Genomic DNA, 5241 nt, shown 5'->3' on the forward strand with positions numbered 1-5241 from the left:
CTGGGACAGGATTTCACTCCAAAGAGAAACTATGGGGGCTCCTTTGCTTTATAACCATGGAGCGAAAGAGACCTGGCACATCACAAGCCATCTTACAACAATTAAAAAAGAAGGGCATGTGACTCAGGTTTGCTTTCTTCAAATCTTTCCCTCTTCACGGGTGGACGCCGGTTTCAATCATCGCTCGCTGGTAGTTATCGGGCTACAGTGCCTCGTCGCCATAGCTTTTAGTCGAATTGTGGATAGAAAAGAGCTGGAGGAAGGCTCTCGCTCAGCAAAAAGCAGGATAGGGAAGGAGGGAGCAGGGAAGGAAGACTAGCGTGTTTGGGAAAGATCGGACCAATGATCACACTTTCTTATAACTGGAAGACTTTTTATTTGGAGTCCAAGATGAGAGAGTCTTCCCCCTAAAGCAAGACAGGGCCCTACTTAAGAGGAGGAGTCTGTTATGGATTCCCCCCGAAGCCCAGCATTCAGTCTTTCGTCGAGTGTGAAATGTCGAGCTGCACTAAGTCTTATCCCGTACTTTTTCCTTTTAGTCGACCCACTTCATACCTCTGGTCGCTCACTATATCTGTGGAAGCAGATTCTCCTCCTCCATGAGATAGATTCTTTCTTTTTCCTATCCGGGATCTTGGGCTTTTTTTGGATTTTTTAAATGGCATTACATGAATAATTTATTTGCTAGCATTATGGATGGCTCTAAAAAAGCTGATGATGGAAAAACTGGGTTCATAGGACAGCGTAAGAGAAAAGCCATCGCTAGCAAAGCAAGTCGGTATATGGCTAAAAGAAGGCCCGTCACAAGATGGATTCCAATCCGAGAAAGCCAGACTGATCCTTGTAACGAAGCCTTGGAGCCAGGAATAGAAGACATTTACTATTGGAGTGAATTCCAACTGTCCGAAGAATAGAAAGTCTCGCTTACGGATGAATTTGTACCCCGGCGAAAAAGGAGATCGTAGACTAAAGATACACCAGTTTGCAAGAGGCTGCCCGACCTAGAATTCTCGATGCGATGGTCTTATCCGCCTGGAAATAGCCCCCTTCAACCATAAAGAAGATCGACTCTCTTGGTTTTCCAAAACAGGAGCACAAGTCCGCACTTTACCTCTAGTTGAATGGGTTTGTCTTCAGTCTACCACCTATCCCTTCCTTCTTCTACTTCTAATAACAGACCGCGAAAGACGCTAGAAAGACTCTTATTTCAACCTTGCCAATCTCTCTTAGCTCATTCATGCCCTTTCTTGCTTCTATGGAGAAAGATAAAGAGGGGCTGGTTAGGCGGACCATGATGTTATGCCCTATCGCTTCTTTCGTCTCTATATCGGTAGAGCTCAATTAAAGCGTTCCTTTCTAACAGCAGCAAATCGTTTCACAGCGGCACCTTCACTCAAAGCTAAGATCAAAAAAAAGATCCATAAAGCTGGTCCTATCCGACCCAACCCCAGAACAACGAATGTCCGGGGACAGTAGAACGGGAAGACGGGGAGAAAATGGTTAACCGAATACATGTACATGACGGAACGACATCTTATCCAATACGTGATCTGATTGGATAGGCTGCCTGCATAAAGAGTTTACCGAATTCATTCTTGTGTGTAGCGCGTGGGGCCATGACCTTATTTTGGCCAACTGTCAGCTCCACAGGCAAGCATCCTCTTGTTTCATCCTCCTGCGAAAGCGGACATACTGACATCTTTTGGTATAATTACTCAGTCTTACCCAAGACCTTCAGCATGGTGATGGGCATCACATTTAGGGCAGCACCGTTATCCACAAGCACTCTTGAAACTGGGCAACCGTCCATGTGCACAGTGATGTACAAGGGGTTTGAGGTTTCTCACTTGGCTTCTCAAAAACAATCTTTTAATACTTAACGGGCTCTGGTTTCTTATCTGGTTGCTGTTATACAGTCTTAGTTCCTTGGTGCGCCCTGCCAGGCTTGGTTCTACGGTCTTAGCAGCAGCTTCTTGTGCTTGCTCTTCCTCAAGTCGAGCCTTGCCTGAAAGATCAAAGGCAAGACCCGAGCCCTGTTCAAGGAAACAGAATCTGGAAAAAAAAAACCTCCTATCTACTATACGGATCCCGATTCATATGTTGATTTGGATGTCTCAGTGCCCGCCTCTTGTCTACTTCTCCTATTTAGATTCAGCCTCTTCAAATCGCCTTAACTTAGTAAAAGCTAAGGGTCCAGGAAAGAATGCACCGAGAGGTAGAAGACTCACTATCTGTTGTTTACGTCCTGCGGTAATCAAAGATCGCCTCTCGTATACATTCGCGTTCCTGTGCGGTTATCAAAGGCACTCGTGTGCCTTTTGGGGCTTTCCATAAGGTAGGAGGTGATTGAAAAAGGGGAAGCCCACTGATGAAGACCCTCAATCGAAAGGTCAAGGATTGTTCGTGCTGTTCCGTATATAGAGAACACCATCTCCGGTTCTTGGAAACCCACCGCTCTTCTTCTTATCGCTCTGCTTCTAGCTATTCGGATAGACCACACCTCAGAAAGAAAGTTCGCTATTCAATATCATGGCATAAATCCCGGGAATGGGCATCCATTACCAGATGTATAGGCACAAAAAGAGATATATGCCAGAAAGACAGGATACGGGTACTCTACGGGAGAAGGGATGGGATTTGGCACGCTGAAACCCTAAGTCCCCTGTTCCCTTTATTATGATAAAAGAGATTGTTGAGTCCAATTGTGGGTGGAGAAGGCGTCTATCTCTTCCGTGTATTCTTGTGAGGAGAAGCCCTTTTATAAGTCTCTGAAAGACCTTATTAAATAAAATAGAATAGAGCTGTGGCACTGAACAAGCTCATGCCATCTCGTGATCTTAGATGCGGAGCGGTTTTATAGGAATAAGCGGTCCTTGCAAGAATGGCTTGTTTTCAAGAAGGGGGGTTACATGTGTAACCAAGAATAAGCTGTTGGAGAAATTACCGGTCTTTCTGGTCCTGTTGGCATATCCGGTGCCAGTTCTCTTACAGTAACCGTCTTGGAGTATGAGTGATCGTAGGCGGTGTTCTCTTAGTGATTCAATTGCTAAGCGGTGCATCGAGAATATAAACTCTTGGGGTTACCGCTCTTGATGGTGAGTTCATATCCGCAGTTGTGCTAGAAGAAAAGAAGGGACGTCGAGCTAGTGCTAGTGGGATAGATTAAGTATGAATCTGACTCTATCAATTCATTTCTTTTTCACGGATGAGATTCATTTTTAAACTAATCCCAGATCTGACTCAATAGAAACTGAACTCCTGGAGGAAGGTGGAGGCATGCCTAGTACTCGTAGACCAGTATGCGCTCTTGAATAAGCAGTCTTAGCAATAAGCGTTGTTGTAATATCCCTTGCTCTCCTAACCGGTCTTTCTGGTCTTGTTACAATATCCAGTGTGATCCTAACCGCTCTTCTTCTTACACTATTTATTTTTATGTCCGAGGAAGGATTGGAGGAGTGAGGTTTTAGGCTTTCCATTGGGGGCTATGAAATAGTTGAAGAAGCGGTTCATCGATATTTAGTCAGTGTTCCATTCATAGCGATTGTCTCTATATCTGTTGTTAGAGTGATTCTTGCTGGCTTGGGAATAAAATAGGAATGAAGCCAATCTTTCCTGCTATTCAATCATCCTCCCTTACTGTTTTCAACCGGGAAAACGCGAACTTGTCCGATTTGGATGCCAGTTTAGGAAAGGAAGTGTACTTGCAACCGGGTAAAATGAAACTTTTTGGATTTGAACCAATTGAGAACTTTGCCCTTGCCTACTCTGATTTGGTGGGTATCGTAATCGTATAATAAGAGAAAGGCTCCTTTTAGGAGTGATCAATCTCACAAACAATTAATATCTTAATTAAAAAGAGACTGTATACGATTACTATTTCCGCTATCCAAGCCCCTCTATCATAGAAAATAAGTAAGAGATGAGAATAAGAATAGTAAGAGAAGGTTTTCGCGTATCGGTAGTTTTCCAAGCGCTATGAAGTTCCAATCATGCTACTTTCGGTTCCCGCTGACTCTCCTCTGAGATCTTTTCCCTCGGTGCCCTCTTCCTTAACACCGATACCCTCTGTACCCTCGCTCCCCTCCTTAGAGGAAAATAACCTTTTTGGGAGGGAGCAGTCGGTTGAACAGCCGGGCCTGGAGACTCGACGTAAAGAGTAAAGAGGTGACTAGGAGAATAGATTCATTTCTTTCTTCCTATAATCGAATAGCCGTAAGGGGGGACTACTTGATAAAGCAGCAAGAGCAGCTGCATCTACATATTGCTTCTGAAGAGCAGCTCAATCGCATTTTGACTGCAATAGAGAGTGTGTCCTCTCGTCAAGTAGCGGAGAGACCGACTTCCGCCCGGGAGGCGGGTGAGTAAAGCCTTCCCCGGAGGGAACACCCAGATAGACTTGCTTCCCCCCTGCGCCTTGAACCCGAAAGAAGAAAAGCAGGATCGGGCGCCCCGGTGATTCTTTTCTTTCGGCTCTCGTCCTTCATTCACAAGTGCCTACTTCTTTACCTCTATTGCAAATGCATTCATTCGGTCTTTCCCTAGCCTTACAACCTACGCCAACAAGATGCTGCTTACTTGAGTTAAGGTAGGGTTGGGCTGTAGCCCTATCTGTTGTCAGAATCGAACGTAGCCTTTCGGCGAGGTCGCCCTTTTCTATTATTTAGATTTAGATAAGGCCTTCCTTGTTGACGAAAACCTACCCGCCAAAGAAAGAAATTTGGCAGCCCCCCGGAACTATGCCTATAACCCGCCCAACCAGATTAAACTCATTCAAGAGATCGAGAAGGTTGGGAACATTAAACTCCTTGGATTGGCCACTTAATATAGGAACCAATGCCTCATAATCAAAGCGCGCGTATTGAAAGGCTGGAAAGCGGACTTCGAAGCAGATAGGTCAAAAAGCAAGAGCAATTCTACGTTTCCCCAGCTAACAACTTTACTGCAGAAGTGCTTTCTACTCCTCGCTCCGGCCTTTGATTTGAGAAAGAGGGGGAGGTGCAAGGCTCGACGAAGTTGAGAAGAAATGCTATTTTTAAGCCCCAGGAACTACATGAAAAGAGAAGGCAGGTTCAGCCAAGAAAGTGCTTTTCGAAAGGCTTTTGGCGGTCAGTCGCTCACCCGAAAAGAAAAGTAGGAAGCTGGGGCTACGAAGCCGATCGTTGAATTCGGAAGCTCCGTCGAAGTTCAAATCGAGTTCTCGTTCTCGGGAGTAGTTCAGTTCACTTTCAGCAAAGCTTTTAG

Source organism: Durio zibethinus, unplaced genomic scaffold (genome assembly GCF_047325235.1).
Source record: "Durio zibethinus cultivar Kanyao isolate XHJ-2024 unplaced genomic scaffold, ASM4732523v1 HiC_scaffold_78, whole genome shotgun sequence".
NCBI classification, from domain to species: Eukaryota; Viridiplantae; Streptophyta; class Magnoliopsida; order Malvales; family Malvaceae; genus Durio; species Durio zibethinus.